General features: G+C 34.6%; 1 protein-coding gene across 4 annotated transcripts in view; it reads left to right on the top strand.

Annotated features, from left to right (window-relative positions):
- Nucleotides 1–14245, top strand: part of ZRANB3 (zinc finger RANBP2-type containing 3) — a 278621-nt gene that overhangs the window by 159525 nt on the left and 104851 nt on the right. The gene's annotated exons all lie outside the window — the stretch shown is intronic.

The raw sequence follows: 14245 nt of genomic DNA, 5'->3' as shown, positions 1-14245 counted from the left end.
AGGCTTGAACAGTGACTGGCACATAGTGAGCTCTCAATAATTTTTAGGTATTTTAATAGTTCATGTTATATACATGGGAATAAATCTGTAAGATAAATTTATTAGAAATGGAATTGCTGGTAGAAAGGGCATTTGCATTTTTATATTTTTTAGACATTTGCAAATTATGCTCCACAAAACTTATACCGATTTATATTCCTGTCAGCAGTAAGATTGTCTCTTTCCCCACACCTTGCCAACATATTCAAATAGAAATTATTTTGTCTTGCCAGTGTGATTTTTTTTTTTTTTTCAAACATCTTTATTGAAGTATAATTGCCTTACAATAGTGTGTTAGCATCTGCTTTATAACAAAGTGAATCTGTTATACATATACAATATGTTCCCATTTCTCTTCCCTCTTGCATCCCCCTCCCTCCCACCCTCCCCATCCCACCCCTCTAGGTGGTCACAAAGCATCGAGCTGATCTCCCTGTGCTATGCGGCTGCTTCCCACTAGCTATCTATTTTACATTTGGTAGTGTATATATGTCCATGACACTCTCTCACTTTGTCACATCTCACCCCACCCCCTCCCCATTGCCAGTGTGATTTGATAGTAGTTTTAATGCACATTAGTCTTCTTGCACATTACTAAATGCAGCTGAACATTTTTTTCATACATGTAAGAGTCATTTGTACTTTTTATCTGTCAGTTATCTGTGTTCTTTGCCCTTCATTCTACTAAGCTTATTGGGTTTTTTTCTTGTTGATGTACTGGAAATCTTTATATATTGTGAGCATCAGGTCTTTATCTGTGATATGAGTCCCTCATCTTTTTTCTCAGTATGTGTGTGTGTGTGTGTATTTGATTTTTTTCTTTCTACAGTTCCCTCAAATATCCCTATGTGGTTGTGATGTTCTGATGCCTTTTAAAGGGCTCTAAAGCACAGAGATACAAAGAATCCTTCCAAATTGTTTGTGTGAAGGCAGTTTAACACTGATACCAAAAATCAGACAAGATAGCACACACACAAAAAGAACCAAGGATCTTTTTCTACTTAAGACTATAAATGCAGAAATAGTCAGTATTAGTATAAACCAGATACTCATTAAAGGGCCTAATATATTAACCATATGCAAATGGAATCTATATCAGGAATGCAGCCATAGTTTAATATTAGGAAATCTATTAATATATTTAGCCATGTTAATAATGAAAAGGAAAAGCTTCATTTCATTTTCCCCATTTATGCTGAGATAGAATTTTATAAAGTTCAGCATACATCTTTTTTTTTTAATAAATTTATTTATTTATTTATTTTTGGCTGTGTTGGGTCTTCATTGCTTCATGTGGGCTTTCTCTAGTTGCAGCAAGCAGGGGCTACTCTTTGTTGCGGTGCGTGGGCTTCTCATTGTGGTGCCTTCTCTTGTTGCAGAGCACAGGCTCTAGGTACACGGGCTTCAGTAGTTGCAGTGGGTGGGCTCAGTAGTTGCGGTGGGTGGGCTCAGTAGTTATGGCTCGTGGGCTCTAGAGCGTAGGCTCAGTAGTTGTGGCGCACGGGTTTAGTTGCTCCGTGGCATATGGGATCTTCCTGGATCAGGGCTCAGAACCCGCGTCCCTGCATTGGCAGGTGGATTCTTAACCACTGTGCCACCAGGGAAGTCCCCAGCATTCATCTTTGATTACAGTTTTTAATAATTTTAAGTTATTCATGTGTGATATTTATATACATATCAACACATCTAATATATACGTTAATGTATCTGTGTATGTGTTTTAATCCCAAAGCCACCATCACATGAAACACTAAAACCAAGGCAAGGGTGTTAATTGTCATGCACTTTACCTTTATTCTGCGGGCATTAGTTCAACTAGTTCAACTACTCAAAAGAAAAATAAGAGGTAAAAATTGGAAAGAAAAAGGCAAAATTATTATTATGTGCAGCCAATGTTATTTATTTAGAAGACCCAAGACAATGAGCTCAAAAATGTTCAAAACCAAAGAGATTTCATTAAGGTGTCCTAGCACAAAGTTATTATTAAAAAGTCAGTTGTCTTCCTCTACACAAATAATAATAAATAGTTTTAGGATATAATACCAAATAGGTACAATGCTAAATATTGTTGGGGAGCCCTTAGTTATAATTCTTGCAGATTATAAATGTCAAAAGTTTGCCTACATGAAACATATATTATTATATTAATATATTTACATTTTGGGGACTAGGAAAACCTAACTGGTCAGAATACATTTCTTTTTTTTTTTTTTTTCTGATTAGGACTTGTCACATGACATTAGAAATGTTAGAAGTGTATACCTGTCCTTTTCTTGCTTATTAATGTGGACACTGTTTCAAAGAAAAGTTTATCTGTATGAAATGCTTTATGATTAGAGAGATTGTGTTCTATTTCCTGTTTACGAGAGAAAGCCATTTCAAGATTATTATCATGCTTCTCAAGGCATTTTCTTTCAGATTCCATTTCAAAAGTTTTATGTTATTCCTTTACTTCTTTACCTTGAAAGCCCTATGGTTCCATAGACTCTGATTCAGATCAAGGCACTTCCTGGCATTTTAAGTTAGTCTGTGGAATGTTAAATTTTTTTCCATAATGTTTGGATTCTATGAAGTTGTCATTTTCACACTATAATTTTGCAGAAGCCAAATTATGGTTAGTTATTCAGTTCTAGAACCTTATTTTATACTTGAAATGTCATGACTATATTAAAAATAAAATTAAATGAAGTTTGAGCAAAAATGTAACTTTACCTTTGTAAAGTTTATTAAATACATAAGTGATGGTAAACAGAAGTATACTTACGTGAATGTGATTTTGAGATGAGAAGTCTAGGTGTAGGTTACCACCTACCTGGTTTGCTTTGAGAGGAACAAGAGAAAGTATTACTCAATCAGAGCAGCTCATATCCAAGATTCCTTACATCATTCACTCTACTAGGTTATATTTAGAAGAAGCTATAAATACAAATATGACTTGGAGAAGACAGCACACTCAGTTTCAACCATTAGCACGTTAGAGCTAGAAAGACTTTACAGTCACGCAGTCCCCCTCTGTCATTTTATAGGAACCTGGCAAGGTTAAATGGCTTGTCCTGTATGTGACTTCCTGTTACATTTTTTTCACTTTTCCTGGCAATAAGAAAGACTTAGGCAATGGCAACTTTAAAAAATGTTCTTTTACAGAGAAAAACAGGACACATAGATAGTCCAACAATGCATCCCGTTATTAGCAGCCGCCTCCCTGATGTCATGCTTCTAAAGGTTAAGAATATCTTTATAGTAATTTATCAAATTTTCTGAACTTTCTTTACAGCTGATATTTTGTGCCCATTCTACCTCTTAGGAGAAATAGTAGTCTAAATTTTTATTAGAGGGAAAATCCTGGGTGATAGTACATATAAAGGTATTTATAGTCATTCTCCAAAAGTGTTAATTAGTAGGTCATGTCACTTCAAGAAATGTCTTTTATGGAAGTGCACTGTACCTTGTCGTTAGCACTGTTGCATTTAATGTTCTCATCCATGGCTAAATAGAGGTCAGGTCTACTCCATTTGCAAATGGCTCAAATCTGAGAGAAATAGTTAATATACTGGATGGCAGAGATGAGTTTGAAAACTAACTAGATAAAAATTAATAGGATAAATTCTGCACTTATGCTTAGAAAGTCTGCTTTGTGTGGAAGGGATTTGAGAAATCCTCACCTTTTATCAGTAGTTCAGTTCAAAAAGACTTCTGATTTTAAATAATGCTAGGCTAAATTAAAGTCAAGTGTCTGTCATAACTGATAAAAATAAAGGAATATTAGGGCACACTGATCAAAGTAGCATCTAGAGTAAGGGATGGTTCTACTCTGCTCATTGATTAGACTATCAGGAGTATGGTTTAATTTTGAATTAATCCATTCATTCAAAAAATATTTATAGGGTACCTGGTATATGCCATGCCATGTGCTAGGCATCAGGTATGCATTAGAGAACAAGATTCAAGTGGTCCTAGCCTTCATTGAATTTTCTAGTTAAACACTAACCAGATAATTATAGTTGTGATGAGTGTCATAAAAGGGAAGCAGAGGATGTTATGGCAGAGTTTAATAGAGTGAACTAAAAGTGAGTCAGAGAGGACAGAAGAGGCATCCTGTGAGTAAGTGATATTTATTTGCATTCCAGGAAGAAGAATTTTCTGTGGTAAGGCTCAGAGCAAGAGAGACTGCTATGCCTTTGAGGAACTAGAAGTTCAGTTCAGCTTGAATATTCTTGAGTGAATTGAAGAGAGGGTCTCAAGACAAGATGGAGTTAGGCGGGGGTCATATTATACAGGGTCTTGTTCTTCATCATAATAGCACTAGGAAGGCACTTGAGGGTGTTTTGTGTTGTTATTTTAGTTATCGCTATTGTGGGGGTTTTTTTATTACACTAAAATATACTTGAGGAAGTTTATCATTTTAACCATTTTTAAGTTTATAGTTCAGTGATATTAAGTACATTCACATTGTTGTGCAGCCATCACCACCATCCATCTCTAGAACTTTAATGGGCACTGAAACTCTGTGCCCATTAAATAATAATTTCCCATCCCCCCACTGCATGCATGAAAAGACACGCATGATTATATTCACAAGTTTTATTTGTTATTTTTTAAGACAACATTTTCACATGGTTCAAAGTTCTAAAGCGATAGAAACGTATATACTTTGAAAAAATCTTCCTTTCACCCCAGTTTCCCTCCCTTTAGGCAACTGTGTGTAGTTTTTAATCTTTCCACGTAAATTGTGTGCCTTTTCAAGCAAATTCCTACTTTTTACTAGTTGTTATAAACATACACGTTGTTTTGTACTTTACTTATTTGTCCTTTCTTTGTATACCTAAATACCTTCAGCCTTTTTATGGCTTTATGATATTATTTACAATATCCATAGTTTCTGGGCTGGCAAGAAGTTGAGGGAGTTTGCATACTTTTATTTTCTCTAGGAAACTGGAAGAGTTTCAGAGAAATGGAAAAGTTGAGGGTTAAAAGTTTGATGAACGTTGACATGGTGTGAGATTTTGATGAATATTGACATGGTGTGAGATTTTGATGAATGGGGGAATGAGATAATGAGATTTGTGTGGTAGAATTGGTGCAGCACTGACTAACCAATTGAGATCAGCAATTCTAGATTTGTACAATTCGAGGTTTGTACACAGTCTTCTCTAAGGTATATTTCCCAGCAGCGTGGGTAGAGGCTTGGAAAAGGCTTACAGTTGGATCGATCCAAGATTTTTTTTTTTTTCACTAGCTTGCAATGCATGGACTGTGGGACAAGGGAAATTATACTATACTGATAAAAACAAAGGTAGTGTATGGACTCGGAAATCAAAGTAAGGTGAGGAAGGATGTGAAGACAGGAAGGATATTGTGGATATGGTAAAAGTTGACTGAAAGGTCCTGATGAGATAGTAAAGCTACAGTGGGTGTGAGTGAACAGGAGGGCTAGGAGGACGGAGGTACTAAAGAGTGGAAGGTCTGAATTTACCAGGTAGAGCTCTTTTTCAGGATCGGTTATTGCTGTGGGAGTAGAACGATTGGAGTGGATTTTAGAATGTCACTGGAGACAAGGAGTACAAGGATCTGAAAGGGAACTAAAAGTCGCATTTTAAGAAGCATGTTAACAAATGAAAACATATCTGGGAAAGGGTTACCGGAATAATGGGGGGATTTCATATTCAGCTCTACAAATGCCTAATATTATTGATTGCCTGCTATATTTAAGACATTATTTCAGAGCTGCCGGCAATACAAAGATGAGTAAGATGTAGTGCTTGATCTTAGGAAGCCTATAGGAATTTGAAAAAGAGAAGACCTAGAAGGAACAAGTCTTTAAATATTTAAAGATCTGTCATGTTTTAAAGGAATTAGACTTTTATCTTTGTGGTCTCAGAGAGTAACATTATTATCAAGGAATGAAACTTAATGGGGAGGTAGATTTTGGCTTAATATGAGAAATTGTAAAATATTCATATGTATATATGACAAGAAGACAATAAAATATATAACACCATACAATAAAAATGGAATGGAAAAATACCATAATCCAACTATACTAACAAGTAAATTGTTTTCATTTTTTTCTTTATTTCTACACTTGTCCATATATCTAATAATTTTTACATAGTTTTAAAGTTTAACATAGCCTACATGTGATGCTATCATCTACTGTTTTCACTTAGTATCATCTTGTCTCATGCTTTAACATTGTCTTTATAAGTTATTTTATTTATTTATTTATTTTTGGAGCTATACAGGGACAGAGTTTTTATATACTGTTAAAATGAAATTTGTATTAATCTTTACATCAACTATAACTCAATAAAAAATTTTTTTTAAAAACTTGAAAAACATTATAAACCTAGCGGCAAATAAACCTGGCAGACATCTGTTGAACGCGCCACACAACAAGAGTAGAATACACATTCTTCTCAAGTGCACACGTAAAGTTTTCCAGGATACACCATATGTTAGGCCATAAAACAAGTCTCAATAAATTTACAAGGATTAAAATCACAACAAGTGTGTTCTCCAACCACAGTGGAATAAAATCAGAAACCAATTACAGAAATAAATTTGGGGAATTCACAAATATATAGAAATTCAACATGTTCTTAAGTAATAAATGAGTCAAAGAAGAAATCACAGGGGAAATTAGAAAATACTTTGACATGAATGAAAATGAAAAGATAACATATCAAAACTTATGTGATTCAGCTATGAACACTGGGTGCATTTATCTTTTAAAATTAGAGTTTTTGTCTTTTCCCGATAAATGCCCAGGAGTGGGATTGCTGGATCATATGGTAACTCTATTTTTAGTTTTTTAAGCAATCTCAATACTGTTTTACATAGTGGCAGCATCAATTTACATTCCCACCAACAGTTTAGGAGGATTCCCTTTTCTCCCCACCCTTTACCCTCCAGCATTTATTATCTGTAGACTTTTTGATGGACTAGGAATATTCTCTTTCCCCAGAGAGTAAATAATTCATGAAGGGTTGTTTCATGGAGCTATATTAGTTTTTTTAGGTAACAAAGTGAAAGATGAGAACATTTTAATGCAAAATACAAAATTTGAAACCCTCAAGTTAGGTTTTTATTGGTTTGTTTCTTTTTTTAATATTTTTTTATTTTTTTTGAATTTTATTTAATTTATTTTTTTTATACAGCAGGTTCTTATTAGTCATCCATTTTATACACATCAGTGTATACATGTCAATCCCAATCTCCCTATTTTATTTTTTTTAAATCTGTTTTATTTTTTTAAATATTACTAATGTAAAGATAGTTTATTGCTTTTGTGAAAAGGATTCATACTTATTTTATCAAATCAAACAAAGAGAAAAGAATTTTAAAATAAGTACAAATTAACTGAGCTCTCACTGTCCAGAAGTAACCAGGACTAATTTATTATAGTAACTTTCCCTCTAGATAGCTTCTCTGCTTAGATAAATAAGGATAGGTAGATTGGTAGAAAGATAGAGAGAGAGGCAGTTTTATATAAATTGGGCCATATTATGCATACTCTTCTGTAATATGCTTTTTCATTGAACACAATTTTTAAGATGTCTTTCTATATCAATAACTAAAGTACATCTTTTTTATTGGCTACATGGTATGACATTTTATATATAAGATGCTATGCTATGTATTTTAGATGTATTATCTTTAATTCTTTAAACAATCCTACAAGATTGATGATAATATGTCCATTTTATAGAGACTTGAAAAGATTAAGTAACTTGTCCAAATCACAAAACTAAAAAGTGAAAGAGTAGTAATTTAAACACCCCATGTCATCACTTTTCTGTTATTCCTTTTTCAATATTTGAATTATTTGGTAATTCAGTATCTGTGTTTATATGATTGGCTAAATAAATAGAATAAATAGACTAAATAAATTAATATTGTTCTCTAATAAATCAAGTAGCTGACTCTTCCTTTCTTGGTCAACTTTTTATCTTTAATTATTCCCTTTTATTCCATCTTTTGGTTTTCTATATAGCTATCACTATTTATTTCTTTTTTTACTCAAAGACTTCAACAGATCTGTCAACTTCCAAAAGGTCATACAAGCTCATAAAATTATCTTCTTTTTTTTCTTATTTCCTGGAGGCCTCCCTCCCACAGCCTCCTGTTCTGCTCCAATCTGGACTGGTTTTTCTTTAGGCATGGTGCAAAGCTGTCTTTCTGAATTTTCTTTTGCCATTCCATTCCTGGATTCGATGACTTTTGTTTCTTAGTTTATTTTCTGGTCTTCTTTTTAATATTTTATCATGGAAAAAATTCAATATATGTAAAAGTAGACAGAACAAAATAATGAGCCCCCCACGTACTCTTCATGAGCATCAACATTTGTCAATTTATGGCCAATCTTGTTTTAGCTATAATCTCATTTACCTCCACCACGCTGTATTATTTTGAAGCAAAGCCTAGACATCACATTTTATCCATAAAATGTTTCAGTAAATATATCTAGAGAGTAAGAACTCTTTTTTTTAAAAAAATTATTATACCATTATCATGCATAAAAAGATTAAAATTAATAATGATCCCTTAATAACATTAAAAACTCAGTGTTTCAATTCCCAGTTATCTTGTGAATATCATAATTTTACAGTTTTTTAACTTTTTTCCCCATCGTTTGAGTCAGTACTAAAATAAGGTTCACACATTACAAATGATAGATCTCTCTCTTAATCTAAGTCTCTCTTAGTCTCCAAGTTTCTCCTCTATTTCCTTGTTTATTTGGTTAATTTTAATTTGTTGAAGAAACTAAATTGTTACTGTAATCTGGATTTTGCTGCTTGCATCTCCATGGTGTTGTTTAACATGTTCCTCTGTCCTCTATATTTGATATAGAGATTTCAATTTTTTTAGCAATTCTACTTTTCTAAGGATGTTGTGTTCTTCCATTAGAAGGCCTGTGATATCTAAGGACTCTCTTTTTGTCATGTTAGTAGCTGTCAACATTCAGTACATGATTTATTAAATCATTAGACATTGCAAAATGGTAATATTCTAATACTCTTTCTTCATTTATTACCTGACATGCCTCTATAAAGGAACCAACCGTGCCTCATCCACTATTTGGACACTCAGTGGTTCTGTCTGTTTACAAAAGGCAGGATAAATGCTTAGTTTTTCCTTTTTATTTATGAGTTTTCAAAATAAAAAGTTGTTTTGCTAGCATTCTCTAATGGTGTCCAGTGAGGGCTTTTATTTTTGAAATTAGTAAATTTAAGTCCTTTAACTTTGTTCTTTTTCAAGTTTGTTTTGGCTGTTCTGTGTCCCTTGCATTTTCATCGAAATTTTAGGATCAACGTGTTGATTTCTGCAAAGACATCGTCTGGAATTTTGATAGAGATTGCATAGAATCTATAGATCATTTTGGGGAGTTTTGCCACTTTAATAATATTAAAGCCTTCCAACCTGTGAACAGAGATTTGTTTCCATTTATTTAATTTTTAAATTGATTTCTATGGTGTTATGTACTTTTCAGTGTATGATTCATAACATTTATTTTATTTTGTTTTTTTCATACACTAGCAGGTTGAAGAAATTCCCTTCTAATCCTAGTCTCTTGAGTGCTTGAGAGGTTTTATTTTTAACTCATATTTTTTCAATCCATTTTATTTATTATCTTTATTGATGGTCAGATTGTCCCACCTTTGACAAAAGGGACTGTCTTCAGTATGGTACTTTTGACAGAACCCTACTAGTCTTGAATTGCTTCCTTGCCATCTGATATGACCAGATGTTACAGGGTCATATTGTACATTTTTTTTTTCCTTTGTTCCTCTTAGCATATTTCCTGTTTTTTTCTGAACACATAACCCTGAATTGTTTCCTAAGAAACGTGCATAGAAAGTACATTTTTTGAATCTTTATATGTTTGCTTATAGATAATCTCTTGATTTTTACATTGGTTGGGTATAGATTTTTGTTTTAGAAATCATTTTTCCTCAGGAATTTGAAGCATTTCTCCATTGTCTCTAATAACCATGGTTGCCATTAAGAATCATAGTGCCATTCTGACTTTTGATCCTTTCCATGTTTCATATATTTGTCTTTCCCCCTATTCTGGAAGCTTGTAAGATTATCCTTTACCCTGTTACTGTTTAATTTCATAAATATGTGCCTAGGTTTGTGTCCTTTTTTTCAAATAATGGACACTAATTGGTCCCTTTAATCTCAAAACTTGAGTGCTTATGTCTGGGAATTATTCATTTTAACTTTTTCTTTCCCTTTCCTTCAATGTTTCTTTCTGGAACTCCTATTATTGATGTAATATTTGTCCTTTAACTTTCTTATTTTTATTTTTTGTTTTACTTTTTGAGAGATTTCCTCCTTTATCACATGGTTCTTCTGTTGAATTTTTGTTTTAGCTAAAGAAAATAGCTAAACGATTATGAATTGTTAACCATCCTTTCTTACTCTTTCTACCCTTATTCCCTGTAGTCTCATAACCTCCTCTTTTTGGATGCTTGTTGTTGCTGGATGGGTTTTCGGTATTACTTTGTTTTATTTTTTATTTTAAAGTTTTCTTCTGTTTGCTGCATTTTATGTTTACTCTGAATTTTTTTTTTGGTATTGTTTTGGTCTTCATTGTTCATATTGGAGGCTTTCCTCAATATCTTAATGGCCATTCATATTAAAAACTGAAAATGTTTAAAAGCTCATTAGAAGAGCTTTTTGACTAGAAAAGGATGAGCTTTTCATTGGGGAATCCCCAAATGTCATTATGTGGAGGTCATCTTTCTGACCTTTTAAATTTTTAAAAGAAAAAAAAGAATTGTCCATTCTTCTGCTGTGAGTGTTATGGAGGTTTAAACCTGGCTACCATGTTTTTGGCATGAGCCAGGGAAGGAGAATAATGTTCTCAATGCTTAGTATGTAGACTTTATCTCAATCTCTCTGGTTTCCATATGGCACCTTGCCCCCACCTTCTACTGTTCTTGGTTTCCCTAAGTTAAACCTTGGTTCGATTTCTCTTGTAGAATAAAACTATAATCTCATGGTGGGGGATAGTAACAGGGTGGCATGGGATGGGGAGAGAATCAGGGCATGTCACCATGCCTTGTAGTCTTTCAACCAATGTCCCCATTTTTAGCTATCGTGTCACACTTATCCCCACCTTCTAAGGTACCTGATCTTTTTAATTCCTGAGACATTCTGGGATTTTGTGGACACCCCTCTTTAGGTCCTTGGTATTCAGCTTTCTCTTTTTCGTTAGCTTCTTCACTTTATTTCCTGCTTCTGGAAGTATGTTCACATTGTTTGCTGTTGTTTCCTTTTCATTCTGTTTGTCCTGGTGGGTTAATGTATCTTTATGTCTTTGTACTCATTTTGATTGAGTATAACTATTTGTGTTCAGTTCACCATGTTTTAACCAGGACATCTCCTCTACTTACTCTCCCTTTTCCAAAAATTGCTTGAAATCCTCATCTTCTGTTTCTCTCTCTCTTATTCTCTTTGTTCTTACTATGTAATACCTTTTATTTTTTATTTTTTTTAAATGTATTTATTTATTAATTAATTTATTTTTGGCTGCATTGGGTCTTCATTGCTGTGCACAAGCTTTCTCTAGTTGCAGCGAGCGGGGGCTGCTCTTTGTTGCGGTGCACGGGCTTTTCATTGCTGTGGCTTCTCTTGTTACAGAGCACAGGATCTAGGCACGCAGGCTCAGTAGTTGTGGCATGCAGGCTCAGTAGTTGTGGCTCGCGGGCTCTAGAGCACAGGCTCTGTAGTTGTGGCACACGGGCTTAGTTGCTCCGCGGCATGTGGGATCTTCCCGGACCAGGGCTCAAACCTGTGTCTCCTGCATTGGCAGGCGGATTCTTAACCACTGTGCCACCAGGAAAGCCCCTGTAATACCTTTTAAGTTCCTTTCCTTTCATGTTAGAAGGGTTTTCATAGAACCAAGTAATAAATATAATTAATTTGCCACATTTAACCACATGTACCTTTCCAAACTCTGGTTGTTGCTTCAGCTTTTGCTTGCTAAAGAATTGCTCTTCTCAAGAACTGTGGGGTGTATTCATTAGTCAGTTCATCCATTTATTCATTAATTCATAAGCTACTTATTATATGTTAGGCACAATGCTAGGTGCTAGGAATGCAAAGATGAATAAGACATGGTCCTTGCCATTAAGGAGCTTACACTCTGGGTATTCATGATTCTAATCTCAGATTTTCATGGTGTTTCTAAGGTACATTAAAATTTTGAGTTATTTTGTGACATAATATATTTTCATAGATCCAGGGAGATTTTTAACTTGCTCCCAAATTTATCTAAGTAGCCAGAAAAATAGTTCTTGGATTCATATGTTTGTTTATCTCTGTAATTCTAGAAGTACTTTATTTAGGTGAGTAGTTTGCCTCAGTTTATTCACCTGTTTTTGGTCCTGACCACAATTACTTTGATGATTCAAATACACCTTTTTTTTTTTTAAATGGGTGAAAAGTAGTATCTCATTGTGATTTTAAAAAAATATTTATTTACTGGGGCTTCCCTGGTGGTGCAGTGTTAAGAATCTGCCTGCCAATGCAAAGGATACGGGTTCAAGCCCCGGTCTGGGAAGATCTCGTGTGCCGTGGAGCAACTAAGCCCGTGCACCACAACTACTAAGCCTGTGCTCTAGAGCCTGTGTGCCACAACTACTGAGGCCGCATGCCACAGCTACTGAAGCCCACGCACCTAGAGGCTGTGCTCCACAACAAGAGAAGCCACCACAATGAGAAGCCCACGCACCGCAACGAAGAGTAGCCCCTGCTCGCCACAAATAAAAGAAAGCCTGAGCACAGCAACAAGGACCCAACGCAGCCAAAAATAAAATTAATTAATTAATTAGTTAATTAATTTTAAAAATTTATTTATGTATTTTGGCTGCGCCAGGTCTTAGTTGCGGCATGTGGGATCTTTTTTAGTTGAGGCATGTAGGCTTCTTAGTTGCGGCACACGGGCTTCATAGTTGCGGCATGCGGGCTTCTTAGTTGTGGCATGCAAACTCTTAGTTGCGGCATGCATGCATAATCTAGTTCCCCGACTAGCGATTGAACCCGAGCCCCCTGCATTGGGAGTGCGGAGTCTTATCCACTGGACCACCGAGGAAGTCCCTCAAATACATCTTAAGATTTGGTTTGCTTAAGAAACATGAAACATTACTTCCATCTATGTGAATTTCTTCTACACATTTGAACTCCTTTTCACTGAATTGATTCCTAGTGCTTCAGAATCTGCTCTTTTACAGAGCTCAAAGAGCTTTACTAACAGGAGATGAACACACTCTTGAGAAGCCATCTGTCCCATGCACATGGCTCAGCTGCATCTGAATTCCTATACTCTCTTAAACCAATACAGCAGCCTCTTCTTTTTTCCTGCAGTTTCAAGTTTAGAGCACTCGATTGTCCAGTTATACTGGTAAACATGTAAGGTCTTCTGAGCAGCATATTTTATCTCAGAACACTGGACTTTCCAAAATTCTTGATCTCTACAGTTAGTTCCCTAAATGTTAAACATTTCCAACACCAACTGTCTGACTGCATTGAAGAAATAAATTCTTCATGTTCCTTCCAGCATTTTCCATATCTTTCATTCCATCAACTGGCTATGGTTAGGGTGAAAAAAAATCCCAATTTGATGATTCCTCTTTTCCGCAGCTTGATTACGTTGTAATGTACAGTCTGCTCTTTTCATGGTGATACCTTTCTTGAGTTTCAGAGCATCCCAATATTTCAGGATTTGGGGAACAAGTTTATGTTCTCTTTATCTAGACTGTTGCTCTTTATCAGTTCTATTTGTAAGCTCTCTTAGTGTTTTTACTCTGAATAATTCCAATTTTTCAGTCTATCTTCCTATAATAGAACTTCCCTACTTCATTTTCTCCCTCTGGCATATTTACATTAAATTATTCCCATTTCTAAACATTTTCTAGTCTGTAGTATTCTTCTTGGGTGATAGAACCAGAACTACACACTGGATTACATATATGGTTTATCATTATTTAATATGAGAATGGAATATTCTAAATTTCTCCAATTTCTATCATTTGTCAAATTGTTTAGTTGTTAAACACTCATATATTGTAGTGGGAAAACAAAATGCTACAGCCACCTTTGGAAAAGAAGTTTGGCTGTTTCTTAAAAAGTTAGATATATATAAACTCTAAAACATTAAGGAAAAAATGAACGATTTAAATAAGTGAATTGGAATACT

This window comes from Balaenoptera acutorostrata, chromosome 8 (assembly GCF_949987535.1).
Source record: "Balaenoptera acutorostrata chromosome 8, mBalAcu1.1, whole genome shotgun sequence".
NCBI classification, from domain to species: domain Eukaryota; kingdom Metazoa; phylum Chordata; class Mammalia; order Artiodactyla; family Balaenopteridae; genus Balaenoptera; species Balaenoptera acutorostrata.
The sequence above is the reverse complement of the archived record's forward strand: the minus strand, read 5'-3'. Positions and strand labels throughout refer to the sequence as shown.